General features: G+C 46.4%; 1 long non-coding RNA gene across 1 annotated transcript; it reads left to right on the top strand.

Moving 5' to 3' along the window:
* The first annotated feature begins 34 nt into the window (after window positions 1-34).
* LOC113931524 lies at window positions 35-21,012 on the top strand. The gene is made up of 3 exons (XR_003522737.1): window positions 35-171; window positions 20,069-20,214; window positions 20,501-21,012. It is a non-coding gene; the product is annotated as an uncharacterized LOC113931524 (long non-coding RNA).
* Window positions 21,013-22,265: the final 1,253 nt, after the last annotated feature.

Below are 22,265 nucleotides of genomic sequence, written 5' to 3'. Positions count from 1 at the left end.
CCGTGCTCCCAACTTCTTCCTGCTGTCCCGCACCTCTCCCTCCCCTCCCCTCCCCTCCCGCGCCCCTTGAGGAGACCGGAGACCCTTCGTGAGGGTCATCTCCCTTTGCACTTGTCGGGCGGTCACCCTTGATGCCCCAGGCGCGCACAGACACGCACGCCCATACACACAGTGAGTACCCGAGGTTAGTTGATTTCTACCGCCCATCTCATCAACCCCCTTTCTCCACCCCGTCCTCGGTGCTACAGGCTCTGTGTAGACCCCATGACCTTTTTTGCTTGGAGCTCCGCAGTAGCCTCCTGGTTGGGCTCTCTGCTTCCACGCTTGCCTTTGCCCACACCATCTCCCAGACGGCAACCAGAGGGAGTTATCTAAGATGTACAGGGGACCTGTTACTTTTCTGCTTAAAACCTTTCAGTGTCTCAGAAGGTGCCCACAATCCCTGGGCATGGGATAGGAGGTCCTCCGTAATCCTTTTCTGATGCACCCCCATACCCTAACGCAATAAACCAGGCCTCCCTGGAAGACAGTGGGGCCAGGGAGCACGCTGCCTGCCCTAAATACTCCCCCTTGAAAGGAAGCCGCACTGTCGGTAATGGTCATAGGCCCCTTAAAATATCATCAGAGATGGAATACTCAGAATTAAATGTTAATGCTGTTCAGAAAGGCAGAGGAAGATGCAGCCTGCTTCATGTTCCCTCCCTACAAGTAGAAGGCCCCAAGAATTCTCCTCGATTGTCCCACACCAGCAATGGGCTGCCAGGCGTCCCTTGGGCTCAGGCTTCCGATGCCTTTGCTCATCGATTCCCTTCTCTGTCTTTGGAATACCTACCTGTCTTTCAAGGTCCAGTGGAAATGCTACTTCCTCCAACAAACCTTCTAGGATCTTCCATGAGGACTATTAACTCCAGCTCCATCGCCATAGAGCGTTGCTTATACTGCTTTGCAATTCTTCCTGACTTAGGTAATCACTAGTTGTGTATTATGTCTTCCTTTCTCTCCTACCTAAACTATGAATTCCTCAAAGTGACCCACAGCTGCCAGCACAATGCCTAATCCAGAAAAGGCATCAGTATAGTTGGATGAAATGAAATCCTTCAACTCCACTGTATCTGAAGCCCTAAGTAGGCCCAGAAAGGAGCCCAGGCCAGGCTTCACTAGGACCTCTTCATTTTGTCCCAGCCACATGTCATTTTGCAAACACAAACTGGTTAGACAGCAGAGCATTGCGATTGCAAAAGGTGTACTTCCAAAGCGTGTACTTCCCTTGCAGGTCAGACTGGTTTGTGGTATAATATGTGCTTGTGGAAAATGTAACTGGTACAGTTCACATGAGAATCCAATGTAGACAAATTTCATGGTGACAGAGAAAACAACTGAGTCTCTGAAGGCAGAAATACGTCCAAAGCCAAAAAGGAGGCGTTGGACTCCTATTTGCTTCAGGCTACCCTTGGGCTCCATATCCCTTCAGGCCCTGTATATCGTGTTATAAAGTATTCTTTTGCAAAAGTAGGCATCTTGCTTTGTGTTGTTCTTGCATCATTTAATGTGTATTTGTTTTTTTTTCTCCAATTATATTACAAGCTACACTCTGGCAGGTTTCCTCGTCCCTAAAATAGGGACAAGAATCTTTGGCCTACCCAGTTTCCTAGGCTTTTAGGAGGTTCTAATGTGGTGATATTTATAGTATATGTGATAATGTAACTATAGGATGCTCTTCAAACGTAAGGTCTGTTTTATTATTAAAAGCCTTTATACTCTACTACTTAGGTATGTGTGTTTGAGATTCCTCATTTGGAATCAAAGCCTTCATTGCAAATTCCTGGGGTAATGCTTTACATCATGGTTTCCCAATTGGCCTGAAGGGAAGAATCACCTGGAGTCCTTGTTAGAAACATTCTTAGAACCTCCCCAGACTTACTGAATAGAAATTTCCAGGTAAGATTCTGCTCCAACAGTTCTAAAGTATAGGCTTTTCTATGCCACCAAAACAATTCTCTGACACCGTCCTACATTTCCTCTCAATTCTGACACTATTGTGAAAATGAATACAGGGAAACCTCACTAAAATGGAGTCAGGGGGTTTGGCAGGGGCAGCTCTCACACCCTACCCCCGTTGTCGATTACTGAACCGACGTGAAGAGAAGGACCTTGCAGGTGGATACTGCTTTACTAGCCCAGCCGGAGGAAGGAAGGCTTCCTCCTCACCCAGCAACAGGCCAGCCAATGAGAAGCCACTATACTTCCAACTCCCAGTTTACTCCAATGGGCTTCTTGTTTACAACTGCCCCCCTTCCCTCGATAAAAGAGCCTTCCTGTCCTTCCACCTCTCTAGGCTTGCCTATGGTTTTGCCAGAGCTTGCTTGTCCCAGGTTGCAATTCTCTGCTATTCTTGAATAAGCTCCCTTTTTGCTGGTAAAAAAATGGGTAGGTTTATTTTTTTAAGGGTAACACTATCTACCTGGAGATAGCATCAGATCGCCCAGGGTGAGGGCTCAGTCCTACAAGCCTGCCCTCTGCATCAGATACCAATCGCGAGTACAGGTTGTTACCTATACCTCTTACTAACTGGCTATAAATCAAAGGTGCCTATGCCCCCAACCCCCCCACCCCCCCACCCCCCCCCCCGCCTAGGGTTCAGTTAATTTGCTGGAGCAGCTCACAGGACTCAGGAAACCAGTTTACTCCCTCGATTACCAGTTTCTTACAAAGGATGTGAAAGGATATGTAAGGAGAGGTCCCAAACAAAGGAGCTTCTGTCCCCGTGGAGCTGGGGGCCCAGCATGGTGACATATGGAAGTGTTCTGGTTCACCAACCTGGAAATTCCCCGAATGCTCTCCTTTTGGGTTTTTATGGAGCCTTCATTACGTAGGCATAGTTGATTAAATCATTGGCCATTGGTGATTGATTCAACCTCCCGCCCCTCTCCCAACCTGAGAGGTCAGCGGGGTGGGACTGCCAGGTTCAACCTTCCAATCATGTGGTTGGTTGCATCTAGTCTCCACCCTCCTGCTTTCCAAAAATTACCTCATTAACAGAAGCTCATGTGTGATTGAAGGGGGTTTGTTATAAGCATCAAGACACGTGTATCACCCTCATCACTTATGAAATTCCGAGGGTTTTAGGAGCTCTGTGCCAGAATCGGGGAGGAAAACCAAATAGGCATTTCATATCCTAACACAGTGTCAGACCAGGAGAAAAACAAGGTCAACAGTACACATTCCTAATTGGATGCTTCTCTTCAGGCAAGTCTGGGAGACACTGCTATTACCAGGGAGTATCTGATAGGTGACTATCAGAATGAAGTAGTTTAGGATTCTTTCTGGGAAAGGCCTTCACAGAGATCACAAGGGAGCAGAACTTTGGAGGAGGCTCCAGGAGGAGGAATCTCAGTCTGCGTCACAATTGTGTCAGCAACTCCTTCAGGCAAAACCTTCCCCTTGAAGGTCCTTGTCCTGGCCCCAAGCTCTAAGAAACTGGCCTGAGGCTATCTAGCTCACAGGGAATCTGATTTACCAGCCGAAGACAAAGAGTTCATCGTTTCATTTTGAGGCCTTTGCTGCCTCAGTCCAGCTGGTGTCTTCCCAGGATTTTCTCAGCGGCGCGGCACAATCGTTTCGTGACCAACCCTCCCTTTGGATCCCTCTCTTCAGAGTTTCCTCAACTCCTAAGCGGACCTCTTGTGCGGCAGTTAAACACTGTTATTGTCATTGTTCTCCTGTTTGTCCCTGAGGTGATGAGGGCTGGATTTGGTCTTGTCCATGCTTGCAGCCCCAGGATGTAGCATTGGTGCCTCATGTGTTATAGCCAAGTGCTTATGGTGGGCTGATCTGTGAAGTTGTTGAAGGTTTGCTTCCCCTACTTGACTGGGAGCTCATTGAGGGCAGGCACGGGTCAATTTTCTGTATCCTCATGGCCTCGCTTCACGCCGTGCAGGGTCGTGGGTCAGCAGTTGTTTATTGAAAAGCAAATGATCTCCCTTTCTGGTAGAGCCCGTGTTAGCTACTTCGGGAGAGAGGTGGTCTGCTAGGCATCAGCATGGACAGTCTTGGGATTAGGACTCAGGGAGAACTGATTGCTCATAGCCTTTATAAAGGTGAGCAACTTTGGATCCCCAGGTCAGTTTGAGAAGGGCCTTCTGAGAGGAGTGGGGGATATTGCTCAGCTCTCCCGTTACCTTGAGACAGGGGCTGGGACTGGAAGATGTAGCTAAAACAGGGGGGAGCATCAACACGGCTTCAACTGCATTCTCCTTGGCTGACAACCCAGACACATGGCAAATCCAGGCATACAAAGGCATTGGAGGCCATGCCTTTAATTCTAGACTGTTCAGACATAATTGCCTTGCTATTCCTTTTGGAAGCCTTTGCCCAGAGCTCCTGTCCTCTTCATTCTTGCCATGGCTCATTTTGGGGGGCGGGGGAAGTAAGTAATAGGAATCATAATAGCAGGCATTTGGTGGCAGAGAAGAGAGACAGTTTGAATTGCCTAGAGTACTTTTTGCAAAAGAAGGAACTGATTTCCACTGTCCCACCAATTAGCTGTATGACCTTGGGCAAATCCTTTCTTCATCCCAGGCCTCAAAATTCACCCATCTGTACAATGAGGTTGCTGGACCACGACAAGTCTGTGGCAGGCCTGGCCAGAAATATCTATTCAAGGTCCTGGAAATAGACTTTCTCCTGCCATGATTCCTCACCCAAACTTACAGAATCAACCACAGAAACATGGTTCTGTAGTTCTCGTCCCCTTCACCCAATGACCCATATTAGAAAAATAAAAATTACGAAATGACCAATTAGTCAAGAACATTTACTGAATTGCCTGCTAGATGTCAACACTATGTATGAATGGTTTTGTTTTATTCTTTAGATGGTGGGAGCATTTTTCATGCTCCAGGAGCTTGAGGTGGCCTCAGGGACACCAAGAGGAGACTGTGACATAGTGAGCCTGTGGGCAGAGCTAAGGATGGTTGTTGTCTTCTGTTGTGGCAACCAGGACACCTGTACTCTTTGCACCTGTGGGGTTACAACACATTTACACAAGGCTCTCTATTCACCACACTAGACAACGTTGACCAAGACAGGGACATGGTCTTGGGCATAGTGTTCAGGGCGAAGAAGCAAAGGTCAGGAATTCCTTTTGACTATAGAAGATGACTGTGGAACAGGGCGTATGAGACAGTGTGGTTTATGGGAAGAAGCATGGAGTCATGGGCTGTGGAAACTGGGGTAAGTTGCTTCACTTCCCTGGGCTCAGAGCCTTCATTTGCCAAGCCTGCCTTCAGATGATGGCCTGAAGAGAAGAAATAATGCCATGCTTGTAAAGAGACTACAACATCGAAGGCACTCGGGACAAGAAAATGATTATTATGAAGAATCTGAGAACTGATGAAGAACGAAAAAAAGACGATGGGCCACTGAGACTGGTCAACTTGATCACAAAAACTCAAGGGCAGTCCCTACTATCTATTGGTGGTGTAGGCCAGACACTGGCTTGGGTCACCCCTGATCCCAGATTATATGACAGTGCTCTCCAGGGGATTTTCATGCGTCTATGTCCTCATACATCAGCGGCTCTATGCTCTCTGACATTTGTGAGTGCCATTTTGGTTCTGTCCCACATTAAACCCAGATGAGTCTCACCAGTTCCCACGAGAAATCCTGACACACAGCATTTTCTAAATTTGATAACTTTCCTGGAAATTCTTTTTTAAGATTTTATTTATTTTTTGACATTGAGAGAGACAGAGAGAGAGGGAACACAAGCAGGGGGAGTGGGAGAGGGTAGAAGCAGGCTTCCCGCTGAGCAGGGAGCCCGATGTGGGGCTCGATCCCAGGACGCTGGGATCATGACCTGAGCCGAGGGCAGACGCTTAACGACTGAGCCACCCAGGCGCCCCTTGCCTGGAAATTTTAACGGTTGTCAGGAAGATCCCACATCGTACCCTAAGTAGCTTCCTGCTATCCTCCTGTCTTCATCCTTGGTCTGTGTTCCTTTCCAACGCCTGCACTTCCCGTGACCCAACCCTTCGTGCTTCACTCCTTGGCTTCTCTCATAAATGACACACACCAATCTGGGATTTTCTATCTGGGAATCTGGTAGGTGCTCCATAAAATGTATTTCTATTTTTTTAAACTTAAATATTTAAGTTTAAGAAATACTTTTAAAAATACTTCTGTTGGGTGCCTGGGTGGCTCAGTCATTAAGCGTCTGCCTTCGGCTCAGGTCATGATCCCAGGGTCCTGGGATCGAGCCCCGCATCGGGCTCCCTGCTCCGAGGGAAGCCTGCTTCTCCCTCTCCCACTCCCCCTGCTTGTGTTCCCTCTCTAGCTGTGTCTCTCTCTGTCAATAAATAAATAAAATCTTTGGGGACACGCTGTTGAAGGAATGTGCCAAAGGGCAGGACTAAAATTTCATTAAGCGTCCAGGGTGTATCTCGTCACACTCACCCACTTATCTACTCACTTCATGGGCAAACTTGGAAGGCAGACCAAACTTAATATACCTGAAAACAATGTTGTTAAGGTAAGCATGCACGCCACAGCCCATCTGGGAACATTTCATCACAGAGGCACAGATGATTTTAATGATTGGGATGAGTAAAACCATGGCAGGGAGATCTTGCAATAACAACTACTTAAGATGTAGCTTGTATATAATTAGACTTCACTTCAGCCCATGTGATTTCATACTTCAGAAGTGACAGCCCTGTAATCCAGTTTTTTTTTATTTATTTGAGAGAGAGAATGAGAGAGAGAGAGAGCACAAGAGGGAAGAGGGTCAGAGGGGGAAGCAGACTCCCCGCTGAGCAGGGAGCCTGATGTGGGACTCGATCCCAGGACTCCGGGATCATGACCTGAGCCAAAGGCAGTCGCTCAACCAGCTGAGCCACCCAGGCGCCCCGCCCTGTAATCCAGTTTTAAATATTTTTCCAAAGGTCCACTGCAGAAGGCAGGTACACCCTACTGCAGTGCGGGGCTTAAGAGCATTGACAAGAGAAGCATTCAGATCTGGGTTAAAACCTGATCTTTGGCACTTACTAGCTGTATGGGACCTTGGGCAAGTTTGCTTCTTATAACCTCAGTTTTCCTATCTGTAAAATGGGAGTGATTATATAAATGCTGAGGTTCTTTATATAATGCTACAAAAGTCATTTTTAATGTTGGTATTTGGAGTAAAATCAGAGGTTAGACATATATTGAGATCAGTAACTTTACTTAAATAAATGAAATCTGGGGCACCTGGGTGGCTCAGTCGTTAGGCATCTGCCTTCGGCTCAGGTCATGATCCCAGGGTCCTGGGATAGAGTCCCACATCGGGCTCCCTGCTCCGCGGGAGGCCTGCTTCTCCCTCTCACACTCCCCCTGCTTGTGTTCCCTCTCTCGCTGTGTCTCGCTCTGTCAAATAAATAAATAAAATCTTTTAAAAAATAAAATAAAAAATAAATAAATGAATTCCAACATTCAAAATACCTAAACTCCATGTTTAAGAAGCCAATTCTGGTTTAATCTGGTTACACACACCCAAATGAGCTCCTCGTCTTTGAAGCAAAACCTCCCAATAAAACCGTATTGAACCTATAAAAACTAAATTACAAATGATTATGTCATCAAAGGACACTTTGGCCAGTGGTATTTGAGCTTGCGTAAGCTTGTGTAACTGTATATTCTTGGCAGTGATGGAGAGCCCATGATTGCCTGTCCCTTTGTGATCGTAAAGGACCAAGGAGTTTTTGGTCCAGTGCTACTCATCTGTGGCCACACTAGCAAGCCTCTGAAAATAGGCAAGAATACACCGCTATGGTAATTTACTCATCAGCAACTCTAACCACTTCCTTGCCTTTAGTCATTTACCAGCGCAGCAGCATTTTAGGTAAAATTGACCACGATGGAAGTAATTAGTTGTAGTCATGTTACCTTAAAAACATCATGACAGCGGCACCTGGGTGGTTCAGTCGGTTGGGTGTCTGCCTTTGGTCATGATTCCCAGGGTCCTGGGATTGCGTCCTGCATCAGGCTCTTTCCTCAGAGGGCAGCCTGCTTCTCCCTCTGCCGGCTGCCCCCCGCCTCCCGTGCTCTCTCTCTCTCCTCTCTCTCGCTCTGTCAAATAAATAAATAAAAGTCTTTAAAAAAAATCGTGACATACCAAGTGACTTTATTCAGGTTAAAACTGTGGAGATTATTTAGGTATAGGTAACAAATCCTATTTTTTGGTTTCGTTGGAGTAGTATCTTAAAATATTTAAACCAGGAACAATCCTGGCTCTTTTTGGTCCCATTGATAATAACTTCATAGTCTTTTTAAAAAATATTATTTTATAGCACTTAATGGCGGTTTGTTATAAGTGAATAGGTGCTGTGGTAGACACTCCTATAATTTTTTTTTTTTAAAGATTTTATTTATTTATTTGAGAGAGAATGAGAGACAGAGAGCCTGAGAGGGAAGAGGGTCAGAGGGAGAAGCAGACTCTCTGCTGAGTGGGGAGCCTGATGTGGGACTCGATCCCGGGACTCCAGGATCATAACCTGAGCCGAAAGCAGTCACTTAACCAACTGAGCCACCCAGGCGCCCCAACACTCCTATAATTTTAAATAACTCGAATGAGATTGTTAGAAACTGGAGTTCATTTCAAAGCTGGAGTCATTTCCATCTCTTAAGAGGTATGGATTTGCATACTTCGAGGCATTTACTCCTTGGTTCTGAAAAACAAACAAACAAACAAACAAACCAAGTGAAGTGTCCTTTAGTCTAACAAAATACAAGATGGTCAGTTCCCATCCACCCCACTCCATCCTGCCCCAGTATCCTTAGAACTTGATAACCTCCTGGCCTTTTTTTTTCCAAATCTAGGCTGAATCCTGGAGGTCTGTCTTGTTAACCTTAAAAAAAAATAAACTGCCAGGGCCCCTGGGTGGCTCAGTCGGTCAAGCGTCGGCCTTTGGCTCAGGTCACGATCCCAGGGTCCTGGGATCCGGCTCCACGGAAGGCTCCCTGCTCAGCTGGGAGTCCGCTTCTCCCTCTCCCACTCTGCTCCTGCTCTCTCTCTCTCTCAAATAAATAAAAATCTTTAAAAATAAAATAAAAATAAATAAACTGGCAGCTACTTAGCAAAAACTGTGTTTATTCAGGAATTGCAGAGGACTGCAATCTAGGACAAGCAAACTGCGGCAAGTCCAGGGGACAAAGCAGAGGAAGGCTCTTTTATTGGGGGGGGAAGACAGTCGTAAACAAGAAGTTCATTGGAGGAAACTGGGAGTTCTAAGTATAGTGGCTTCTCATTGGCTGAGCTGTGACTGCCTCTCATTGGCTGGGCTGTTGCCAGGGGGAAGAGGAAAGCCTTTCTTCCTCCTGCTGGGACCGTAAAATAGTATCTGGGTGCCAGGTCCTTCTCTTCCTGTTGGGTTTGCAACTGAGAGGAATGGTAGGGTGTGAGAGCTCCCCCTGTCCAACCTCCAGGCTCTATTTCCCTTTATTAATTTTTATAGCCTGGTCCTCCCAGAGACTATCAGGGCTAAATCTAGGGTAGTTACAGGCTTATTTTCAGAGGTGTTTTCCCAGCTCTAAGTCCCTCTAGTCATACATTCCTGCTCCCCCAGCTCCCAAGTATATTTCTTACCATAATACTCAGTTTCTTCTCATTACACCAAGTTCTACTCTTCTCTCAGCAACCAAAAACTTCCATCGTGCCTGTTTTGGAATGGCCACTACACAACTATCACACTTCTTTTCATCCTCAACATGTTTTCTGAACAATTTTTTCCACCTCCTTATATTAATGGAAATCTGATTTTCCTCTGAGGACACCGTTTCCTTTGCAGCCTTCTCAGATAGTGTTTACTTCATCTCTCAACACCCCACATTCCATAGGCTGGGGGCGGATGGTTAGTGTCCTCCACATTGGGGAACACCACTTTCAAACCATTACTCCCTCCTTTGAAGTCCATTCTGTTCAGCTGTGCTAATGCTTCTTCATCTTAGTCCCTGTTTTGACTGAACTTCTAGCCTCTCTTCTCTATCCACTGGAGACTTTAACAACTGGTTCTTAGTCTTCCTTTCTACTAAGCTCTGCTGCCTTTATCCTGGGGGCCTTCGAAGTCCACATGGTCAACCCACCCATTATCCTTGATCTCCCGGTTTCCAAAGACCCTCCCCTCCACTCAGCCACCCACTCCAACAGTTATACACTAGATAAGCCCTGTAATCAGCAAAAATTTATCTTAATTCAAACCTTTCATTATGCCATTTCCCCCCTTAATTATCCCACTAAACCTGTTTTGTCTTGTGAGTAAACAGACATTTGACTGGCTATTGTTTTTTTTTTTAAAGATTTTATTTATTTATTTATTTGAGAGAGAGAATGAGAGACAGAGAGCACGAGAGGGAAGAGGGTCAGAGGGAGAAGCAGACTCCCTGCCGAGCAGGGAGCCCGATGCGGGACCCGATCCCGGGACTCCAGGATCATGACCTGAGCCGAAGGCAGTCGCTTAACCAACTGAGCCACCCAGGCGCCCATTTGACTGGCTATTGTTAAATAGAAACAAAAGCCCAAAGGTCCAAACTGGAGTCACTTATGTTAAGCCCCACCAAGACTTAACTCCTAGTTTCAGCCTCTCCCAAGGAGTGGAGTTTTAAACCAATGAGTCTGGAATTTCCTGATCGGCCCTAGTGAGGTAATGTGCACCGATTAGCCCCCCTGCCCTTCCCTTTAGGGGAAGGTGACCGTGCCTGAAAATAATTTTTTTTCTTTTGCTATTAACTTCCTTGTCCCACCACATTCCTGCCTATAAAAGCCTTTCATTTTTGTATAACTACTCAGCATGCTTCTCTCTGCTAGAAGGGATGCTGTCTCCTTCATGAATCACTGAAGAAATCCAATTACGTCTTTGAATTTACTCAGTTGAATTTTTGTTCTTTTACACTGTCAAGATGATCCTGTTCCTCTTCCATATTAACAGAACCCCGCTTTTTTCCACTATCCACCTCTCAGGGAATGTGATTCATCAGGTTAGGGGTAAATCTTGACAAATCTGAAAGGATGATTTTCAAATCGTTGTCCGCCCCCCCCAGGTCATTTTCCAAGGCCCCCCAAGGTCAAAACTATTTCCATAATAATAGGGGTTTTTTTGTTCCTGTGTGGACATTTTCACTGACGGTGCAAAAGCAATGGTGGGTGAACCATGAATCAAGGCAGTTAGGCTGTACTAATAGTCATTGTACTTTTTGTCACCACACACTTGAAGAAAAAAGACAAATTCACTTACACCTGAAGAAGCAGTGAGACAGGCCGCCTGGCTGACTCAGTCAGTTGAGCACGTGACTCTTGATCTTGGGGGTTGTAAGTTTGAGCCCCATGTTGGGTATAGAGATTACTTTTAAAAAAAAATTAAAAATCTTTAAAAAAAAAAAAGCAGTGAGAAGTATTAATCTTATTAAATCTCAACCCTTGAGTACAGGTCTTTTTAATATTCTGTGTGACGAAACAGGAAGTATGCCTAGAGCACTTCTGTGTAAAAAAGTATTGAGTAAGGGACAGGCGGGGCTAGGCAGGGAGAGCTAAGGTAGGGGACTACGTGAGGAAGCTCACCAAAAATCCCAGAAATGCTGAGGCAGAACAAAACCAGAGATAAGGGAACAAACCAGACCACCTTGCCCTGGACATCAGAGGTGCGGTCTTTTTATGGCAATCACATTGTAACCACAAAGAATGACCAGACCCCAAAGAAGTAAGCCATTAAAGATGTTATCACCAGTCCTTACTCAAATCAAGACGTCACAAGAATGTTAAGGCCACAAGCTCCCTGGTCAGTTTTAAATAAAAGACTGTTGGTGGAGATTTACACTGGCAACTCGGTCGGAACCCCTCTCACTCCTGAGAGCTTTTTCTGTATCCTTGCTTCATAAAATTCTACCGCTTTGCTCACTCTACATTGTCCGCCAGATTCGTTCTTTGACTCTGTGAGACAAGAACCTCGCTCTCCTGCTGCAGTATGATGGTAGAGGTGATGTGGGGAACAAAGGCAAAAGAAAAAATTAGAGGCGCCTGGGTGGCTCAGTCGGTTAAGCCGTTAAGCGTCTGCCTTTGGCTCAGGTCATGATCTCAGGGTCCTGCTCTCCCTCTGCCATTACCCCCACTTGTGCTCTCTGGCTCTCCCTATCTCTCTGTCAAATAAATAAATAAAATCTTTAAGAAAAAGAAAGAAAAAATTAAATTTCCTTACTATTCACAGCCCATTGAAAGTCCTTGAAACAGGCAGAGTGACCTTCCTCTAGGAGCTCAGCTGCCTCCATGTTGACACTTTGCTAAGGGCAAAAGGCAATCTTAGCCTGACTCCCCAGGATCCTGTGAGTCTACTTTAAACATATAGAAATTCCTTTGGAAACTTCCTTTATCTCTACCCCCACTCCCAAATATGTGTTGGCAATCATCCCCCAAGCATATGACCCACCGAAATACATCTGAAGGGTCTCCTGGCTGAGATGACTGAGTTGTTACTAAGAAGTAATAAACGACCTTTTCCTAACAATAGCTGACCCCCTCAAGGTCCTGGAAACCTTGTTTCCAAAATGCCTTGGAAGGTTGCGCTGTCCCTCACCCCTCCCAACTTGAAAGAATATAATGGGCCACTCCTCCTGACCCCAGAGCAGCTCTTTCTGCCCATGGGTCCTGTGCCCGTGCTTTAATACAGCCACCTTTTTTTTTTTTTTAAATAAAGATTTTATTTATTTATTTGAAAGAGTGAGAGAGCACAAGCAGGGGGAGCGGCAGGCAGAGGGAGAGGGAGAAGCAGACTCCCCACTGAGCAGGGAGCCTGACACGGGGCTCGATCCCAGGACCCCGGGATCATGACCGGAGCCAAAGGCAGACGCTTAACCATCTGAGCCACCCAGGCGCCCCGTAAAGCCACCTTTTTGCACCAAAGACGTCTCAAGAATTCTTTCTTGGCCTTTGGCCCCGAACCCTAACCAATTTCCTACATCAGAGGCGCCTGGCCGGCTCCATCGGGGGAGCGTGTGACTCCCAATCTCGGGGTTGTTGGTTTGGGCCCCACGTTGGGTGTAGAGATGACTTAAAAATAAAATCTTAAAAAAAAAAAGTATGATGGTAGTCTCAAAAAAAATAGTAACTTGCCCAGTGGAGTTACACACTGAGCCAGCTGCTTTCTCATGGAACTCCACTTTCACCTGAGAGAACAACAGACAAGCTGTGGTCATTTAGACTTGAGTATTTGTCAGATGCTTTGTTCATAAATGACTGACGTGAGCCTGGAACTTTAAGAGAACAATGCTTGCTCTCAACTGCTGTTAACTGTCACAAATGCTCCTGAGATATCAAGGAAGATCAGAATGAAAAGATGCCCATTAGATTTAGGATCACGGAGGTCCTGCCAACCTTCTTGAAAAATTTCATTGGATGGGGGGTTGGAATACAGGTTCAAGTAGGTCGAGAAGTGAGTGGGAAAGAAAAGGGAGGCCGTGAGAATAGACCCCGCTTGGGAGAAGTTTAACAAACGAAGGGAAAAACATAGAATAGGGGCGCCTGGGTGGCTCGGTCGGTTAAGCGTCTGCCTTTGGCTCAGGTCATGATCCCAGGGTCCTGGAGCAGTCTTCTCCCTCTGTCCCTCCCCCTGCTCATGCTTGCGCTCTGTCTCTCTCTCAAATAAATCAATAAAATCTTTTAAAAAATTAACGTGTGAAAAGCGTGAATGTGTATAAACGACGATGGAATGGAGAAAATCCAGAGGGATGGACTGAAGATACGGAAGAGAGAGGGAAATCGTGGGCAAGATTCAGGAGAAGAGGTTGGGATCTGGGACCCAGCTGGTGATGGGGGTTGTGTGTTTGTGTGTTGGTTGAGCAGGGGTACTAGAAGTCTTGAAGAAGGTGGAGGAAGTGTGACGTCACTGCAGAGAGTGGGAGAGCAAATGGAGTAGAGAAACAAAGTCGGCTTGCTGGGCATGGTCGATCTCATCCGTTCCCATGGCCTTTACCATTTCTATGTTGCTGGTTCCCAGACCTGTGCCTCCAGCCCATGTGGGCCTTGACCTCCAGGCCCACCTACCTCACCGACCAGTGGGTATCTCCGCTTGGGTATCATACAGGCATTTCACTCAGCACATCCAAAATCAAAGTCATGATTCCTCTCTCCCAAACCAGGTCCTCTGTTAGTGCTCCTGATCCCAGTGAATGATGCCATCATCCAGCTTGTTACGTGAGACACAATCCTAGAAATCATCCTTGTTTTGTCCATTTTCCTCACCCTCCACATTCAGTCACCAAATCCCATTGATTGCATTTTCTTAACGTATCTTGAATCTGTTCACCTCTTCCTGTCCCCTATTACCGCCCTAGTTCGGGGTGGTATGACCCCGGACTGTTGCCATATCCTCCTACCTGCCTCCCCTACTCTTTATTCTATTTTCCATAAACAGAGTGATTTTCTTTTTTAAGATTTATTTATTTGAGAGACAGCGAGCACACACAGAAGGAGAAGCAGAGGGAGAAGCAGACTCCCCGCTGAGCAGGGAGCCCGACGTGGGACTCGATCCCGGGACTCCAAGACCATGACCCGAGCCGAAGGCAGATGCTCAACTGGCTGAGCCACCCAGGCGCCCCCAGAGTGATCTTTTTCAAAAACAAATTTCATGTCATGCCGCTGTTGAAAACCCTTCGATAGCTTTCCATTTTCCTCCAGGATGGAAAACAAAACTTGTAACTCTCCTTCTTTACTTTCACACCCCGCCTCCACCTGCTGTCACACGGCTCCTATTCCCAAACCCTCATCCCGCCCTACTTTTTTTTCCCCATGGTACTTACCACTTTCCAACCATCTGTATACTTTATTATCGCTATTGTTTATTCTCCGTCTCCCGCCTCTCGAATGAGACCCCTCCATGAGGCCATGTGTCTTTGTTTTGTACACAGCTATATCCCTGTTATGGTCTGAAGTGTGCCCTGCCTAAGATTCATATGTTGAAATCCTAATCCCCCAGTATCCGAGAATATGATGGTATTGGAGATAGGGCCTTCAAAGAAGCAATTATGGGGATGCCTGGGTGGCTCAGTCAGTGAAGTCTCTGCCTTCAGCTCAGGTCATGATCTCGGGGACCCGGGATCGAGCCCCACATTAGGCTCCCTGCTCAGTGGGGAGTCTGCTTCTCCCTCTGCCTGCCGGTCCCCCTGCTTGTGCTCTTTCTCTCTCTCTCTGACAAATAAATAAAATCTTAAAAAAAAAAAAAAGAGGCAATTACTATAAAATGAGGTCACGTGTGTGGGCCCTAATCCAGTATGACTTGTACACTTACAAGAAGAGGAAATTGGGGAAATGTGAGGACATGGGGAGAAGACAGCTTTCTACAAGCCAAGGAGAGAGGCCTCAGGAGAAACCAGCCCTGCTGACGCCCCGACTTCCAACTTTGAGCCTCCCGAAATCTGAGAAATTAAATTTCTGTGGTTTAAGCCCTCCAGTGGGGGGTACTTCGTTATGGCAGCCCTAGCAAACTAAAACAATCCCTAACAGAAGAGCTCCTGGCACATAGAAAGCACTCAGCAAATATCTGCTCAAAGAATAGGTGTGCGTGAGGCCCTACATGATTTGATCTCCCCTGCTTTCTCTACCTCATTTCCCGCCACTTACCCCTCGGATCTCTCAACTCTTTCCAAATAGGGCTGTTTTTTAAAGATTGTATTTATTTAATTGACAGAGAGAACGAGCACAAGCAGGGGGAGTGGGAGAGAGAGAAGCAGGCGTCCCACGGAGCCGGGAGCCCGATGTGGGGCTCGATCCCAGGACCCTGGGATCATGACCTGAGCCGAAGGCAGACGCGTAACGACTGAGCCACCCAGGCGCCCCCAAATAGGACTCTTCTGAACTCCTCAAACATGTCATACCCTTTCCCCCCACTCAGAAACTTCGCATCTCCTTCCCCCTACCTGCAGTGCTCTCCTCCCCGAGCCACCCCCTGCCCCACATCAGCACCATGATTTCACACTATTCATCTTCCGGGTATCAAATTCAATTTTAAAAATATTCTTCAGGGTGCCTGAGTGGCTCAGTCAAGGACGTAGTTAACTTCGGGTCCGGTCATGATCTCAGGGTCCTGGGATCGAGTCTCCCCTCAAGCCCCACGTTGAGCCCCGAGTTGAGCCCCACGTCAGGCTTCACCCTCAGAGGGGAGTGTCTTTCTCCCTCTCCTTCTGCCCCCTACCCCACTCCTGCTTTCTTTCTCTCGCTAGTAAATAAATAACATCTTTAAAAAAATTATTCAAATAGGGCACCTGGGTGGCTCAGTCGGTTAAGCATCCGACTCTTGGTGTCGGCTCAGGTTGTGATCCCGGGGTCCTGGGATCGAGTCCCACATCAGGCTCCCTGCTCCGCGGGGAGCCTGCTTCTCCCTCTCCCTCTGCCTGCCGCTCCCCCTGCTTGTGCTCTCTCACTCTTTCAAATAAATAAAATCTTTTAAAAAAAATTCTTCAAATAGTTTAATTGAAGTATATGGATATGCAACAAACCGGACTTAAAGTGTACAGTTTGGTAAGTTTGGACATATGAAACCATATGTACCACTCATGAAACCATCACCACAGTCAAGATAGTGGACATATATATCAATCGCCCCCCCAAATTTCCTCATGACCCTGTTTAGTCACTGCCTCCCCCTTACCCCACTCTCAGTCGACCACTGATCTGCCTTTTGTCACTACAGATTAGTTCGCATTTTAGAAAAATGACTTTATTGATAGCATACACCTGAAACTAATATAACACTGGGTACTGGAATTCCACGATACTGGAATTAAACTTTTTAAAAATGACTTTATTGAGGTATAACTGTCATACAAAGTACTGTATGTATTTAATATATATAGATTGCCTTTTTTGGAGTTTTACAGACATGGGATCATAGGGTATGCTGTGTTTGTTTTGGTCTGGCTTCTTTGACAACATAATTATTTTGAGATTCATCTGTGTTGTGTGTATCAGTAGTTCATTCCCTTTTATTACTGAGTAATATTTCATTGTATGTACATACCACAGCTTGTTTACCCCTTCACCAGTTGATGGTGATTATAGTTTGCAGCTATTGCAAACAAAGCTGCGGTGAACGTTCGTGCACAGTTAACTTTAATCGTATTATTTTCTTGGAAGTGTTTTTGGGCTCCCAGATTAAGTGAGGTCCTCCTGGTCCGCTCTCTCATTTAGTCATCTCTTCTCTTTTTGTAAGGGTGTGTTTGCTTAGGAGGAATATGTTGGTTTGGAAGAACGACTTTGCTAAATCACTAAGGAGGGAGAGAGTGAGACCCACAGTGAGACAAGGAGTATTCATTTCTCTCTCTCTTTTTTTAAAGATTGTATTTATTTATTTGACAGAGAGAGCGAGCACAAGCAGGGGGAGTGGGAGAGAGAGAAGCAGGCTTCCCGCGGAGCCGGGAGCCCGATGCGGGGCTCGATCCCAGGACCCCGGGATCATGACCTGAGCCGAAGGTGGATGCTTAACGACTGAGCCACCCAGGCGTCCCTGTTTTTTATTTTTTTTAATTTTCGTAGATTTATTTATTTATTTGAGAGAGAGTGAGAGCATGAGCACAGAGGGAGAGGGAGAAGCAGGCTTCCCGCGGAGCCGGGAGCCCGATGCGGGGCTCGATCCCAGGACCCTGGGATCATGACCTGAGCCGAAGGCAGACGCTTCACCGACTGAGCCACCCAGGCGCCCCAACAACATTTTTCCTTTGAGTGAGATGGAGATAAGAGGAAATGGAGAACAAGATCTTTGGATCTGTCTGTTATAATTTGGATAATTTCAAAGGTATTGGGCTTTTTGTTTGAGAGATTAGTGAAAGACAGTAAGATCAATTTTAACTATCCTTTTTTAAACAAAGGAAGTGTCTAGCGTTGTGAATTTTGCTTGTTATGCGGTCCTCCGCTTTACACAACCTTCCTACATCCTTTATCCAAATGCCCACCGGGCAAGGGTGCCCGCTCACCCTCTTCTCCCTGTATTCTCCCCCCTAAAATGAACAAACCTCACCTGTTTTCACTCCTCCGATCTGCTCCTCTCAGAGCTCCCTCTCCTCCTCAGGGACTGGCTGCTGCTGGATTTGATCCAACAGCTCGGGACCTAGCAACCCCCCTGGAGGTGAGGGACCCACCCAGTGGCCTGGCTCAAGTTCCAGGCATCCAGAGCCCTGTTTCCAATCCTGCTGGTCCTAAAAATATACCGACCCTTGGCAGGTGGCTAGGCTATTTTCAACCTTGGGGGCCTCAGGAATCAGGGGATTCATGCCAGGCCAGGAAGCCAAAAAGCAAGCCCTTATTGGTGGGCTGCAGATAAAAACAGCCGTCCTGTGGCCTGGCTTCAACCGATTCTCAATTGTCTGTTCACTGACATTGCCGCTATTTCCCTTTTTAGGCCCAATCATAGCTTCCACTCCCTCTGTAAGCGGGAACCTGGGACAGTAAATGCTGTTATGGGCCGGGGGGGGGGGGGGTGGGGAGGCCAGAGAACCTTTTTTTTTTCAACTTGCCCAACTCCATGTGGTTCTCAGGTTACAGAGGAGTTCTGAAATAAGTAAGAGAGCTCCGGAGCGTCTCTCCAGGTCCAGGCTTCCACATCCCGCATGCTTAGAAAGTGGGTCATGGCGTCTGTCTCCGCTGGTGAAATTAAAGAACTATTATTATCATCTGCATTTTATAGAGGAGGAGTGCTGAGGAACAGAGGGGTTAAATAACATGTCCACCTGGAAAGGAACAACTGGAAAGCACCAAAGCCAGAGCCGGGATACAAACTCAGATCTGGGGATCTGACGCTCCTAATCGCTACTGTTTCCAAACCTGTGGTTCTCAAGTCATCTGCCAGAATTGTGTTAAGTGGGTGGTCACCTTATAACCAAGTACAGGGGACCCTTGAACAACACGGGCTTGAACAACGCGGGGTCCCCTCATACGCAGCTGTGCGGTGTGCGGTGCTGGAAATGTATTTTCTCTTTCTTAGGACTTTCTTCGTGACATTTTCTTTTCCCTAGCTTACTTTATTGTAAGAATACATACAGCATACAAGAGATGTGTTAACGGACTGTTCCTGTTATCAGGAAGGCTTCCCGTCAATAGTAGGATATTAGCAGTTACATTTGGGAGCATCAAAAGTTATATGTGGATTTTTTTAAAAAGATTTTATTTATTTATTTGACAGAGAGAGACACAGTGAGAGAGGGAACACAAGTAGGGGGGGAGGGAGAAGCAAGCTTCCTGTGGAGCAGGGAGCCCGATGCGGGGCTCGATCCCAGGACCCTGGGATCATGACCTGAGCTGAAGGCAGACGCTTAATGACTGAGCCACCCAGGTGCCCCTATATGTGGATTTTTTGATTGTGCAAGGAATTGGTGCCCCTAAGCCCTGTGTTGTTCAAGGGCTAACTGTACTGTCATGCAATTTCAGCCTCAGACTTTGCATTTCTATTTACAATACAAAGAGTACTGTTTTGGGGCACCTGGGTGGCTCAGTGGGTTAAGCGTCTGCCTTCAGCGCAGGTCATGATCCCAGGGTCCTGGGATCGAGCCCTGCGTGGGGCTCCCTGCTCAGCGGGGAATCTGGTTCTCCCTCTCCCTCTACTCCTCCCCCCACCCCCCCCGCTTGTGCTCTCTCTCTGACTCACTCTCTCTCTCAAATAAATAAATAAAATCGTTTAAAAAAACACCCAAAACCCCCCAAAACCAGAGAGTACTGTTTTGTTTTGGATCCAAGCGAAAAGAACAGAAATCTAATGCGTAAGTGATGTATTTGCTCCAAACCAAGGCAGATAATACCATAGTTAATTCAGAGGCAGTGTTTTAATAACGTGCGTACCAATATTCACTCGGGGAAGGTGATTTAGTTTCAGCAAAACAACATTATCCATCAAGTTAATGTTAGTGATTTTGAATTTTGTAGATTTTGTGGTTTTGTTGGCCTGTAATATGCAAAGCCATTCTGATTTTATAGTTGTTTAACTATTATAAGGAGGATGTCTCATTGTATGTTAGCATATATTTAAGTAATATTATACTAAAAGCAATTTTTTTTCCCCAATAGGAAGCATCCACCCATTGTTCGTATTTGAGAAAGTGCCGTCCAGGTGTTGAAGGCTGGAAAGAGCTGCATGACTGGCCAGGGATTCCTGTTATTGGAATTTTGTTTTTGTTGCTGTTATTACCTCGGAGATATCTCCAGAGTTCAAGGTGACCCTGGCCTCTTTTCAACCACTGGGACTTACGCACATGCAGTGCAGCTGTGAGTCTCGGGCATGCCTGGACTACAGAGTCGAGTTACCCTATCTTAGCAATTCGTGTTTTGTGCCACTGCTAAGAGATTGTGCTATTTTCTCCTTTGTTTCTCCCAACCAAAATGAGGCGCTGGCAAGGTTTGAGGTTAAGCAAAGAGAAAAAGAAAGGAAGAGTTACTATTTTCTTTCACTTCTAACTTGCATGTGACTGCCTCTCTCTCTCTACTGCTATCTCCTTTCAGACCTGGAAGCAGTTACGGAATTGAGCAAAAGATGATGCAAAGGGGTTTTCCACTCCCTACCCTCCTCAGAAACAGAGAAATGGAACCAAATCAAAGCTCCTTAAGGAAGAACTGGAAGGCAGACCCATGGAAAAAAATGCGTACGATATAATGTGCAGCCCCGCCCCCCAAGGCCCGGGAAAGGTGGCGGGAAGCAAAGGCACATGGATGCGGGGCTGCCGGGCTGGGACTTTGTCATACTCACTGCTGCATATTCAGTTCCTAGAGCAGTGAGTGCCTGGTACATGATACGGCCTCATAAATACCTGTGGAAGGACTGAATGAACGCTGGAAAAGTCTTGAAGCAGCTGAACAAGGACTGAAGGAGGCATCTGGGAGTGAAAAATATTGGAAATGTGTCACAGCAGAGGGGCTCTGTCTCTCTCTCTCCTCTCTCTCTCTCCTCGCCCTCCTTCCTTCCTTCCCTTCTGTCTCTGTCTCTGAAAAATCTTAATGTTACATTTGTAATTAAAACACGGGAAAATAAATGCGTCCTGTTGGTCTTATGGAAAAATACACATTAAGTATTTCAGGAAGGCACGCCAAAGGAGCCAAGGATGTATTATTCAAGTATCATCTGGCACTAAGCAGGATTTACTGGGAATGTTCCTTGGTCCTTTTATTATGCTCGAAGGAGAAAACATGCAGAACATTTCGAGGCATTCATGCTTGTCAATTAAACATAAAGGAAAGGGGCTCTTTGGCAATGCGTGAGATGCTTCAACACGTGAACCGAACAGACCTGCTGTAGAGACTTGGACCAGTGACCTTATTACGATCTGGTCTTGAATAATTTACTTTACGGTATATAGGTAGTAGGCCTCACTCTGAGCTTTTGTATTTAGGCCCTTGAAGTTTTCGATGGACCTTGAAAGAGTTTAACCCTCCTATTCTACCGATAAGAAGACTAGGCCCAGTTTGGGGATAAGACTTGCCCAAGTTCGCGTTTCTATCTCTGTCCCTAGTGTCTTCATCCCAATCATCATCCCCTACATTTGCAGAACACGTTCAAGTTTTCCAAGTGCCGGGACACACCTCTGGTGTCTCAGGCTCTCCATGTGTAAATTGCAGATAATTATGGGAACTACCACATTCAAGAGTATTGTAAGAATTTGGGGTGCCTGGCTGGCTCAGTCGGGAGAGCATGCGACTCTTGATCTCCGGGTCATGAGTTTGAGCCCCACGTTGGGCATCGAGCTTACTTTAAAAAAAGAAACAATAAATAAATCAAGAGCATTGTCAGAATTAAATGAGATAACTTAGCCTTTGCGAAGTGTTAGCCATTACTGGTCTCAAGAGAACAAGAAAGAAGCCAAGCGTAGGGCTGTCAAGTAGATGACACTGGAGGGAGCCAGCTTCCTAATAGTACTAAACCACTGGTGTCTCGTCCTACCGCATTTAATTTATGCTCACAAAACTGTGTGTGCCTGCCGCCCCCTCCGTGCCCACCCCTCGCCGGAAAAAAAAAGACATACAAAGAGCAATTTCACTTGCCCTTCCCTCCAGTAAGGGTATGCCGCACGATGAGCATGAGACCGAAAAGCATGCATAGTGCACTCTATGGGAAATTTGCAGGACTTTTCAGGAACAGTTATTTTATTTTATTTTATTTTATTTTGTTATGTTAATCACCATACAGTACATCATTAGTTTTGGATGTAGTGTTCCGTGGTTCCTTGTTTGTGCATAACACCCAGTGCTCCATGCAGAACGTGCCCCCTTGAAT

This window comes from Zalophus californianus, chromosome X (assembly GCF_009762305.2).
Source record: "Zalophus californianus isolate mZalCal1 chromosome X, mZalCal1.pri.v2, whole genome shotgun sequence".
In the NCBI taxonomy this organism is placed as follows: domain Eukaryota; kingdom Metazoa; phylum Chordata; class Mammalia; order Carnivora; family Otariidae; genus Zalophus; species Zalophus californianus.
This window is presented reverse-complemented; position numbering and strand designations above follow the sequence as displayed.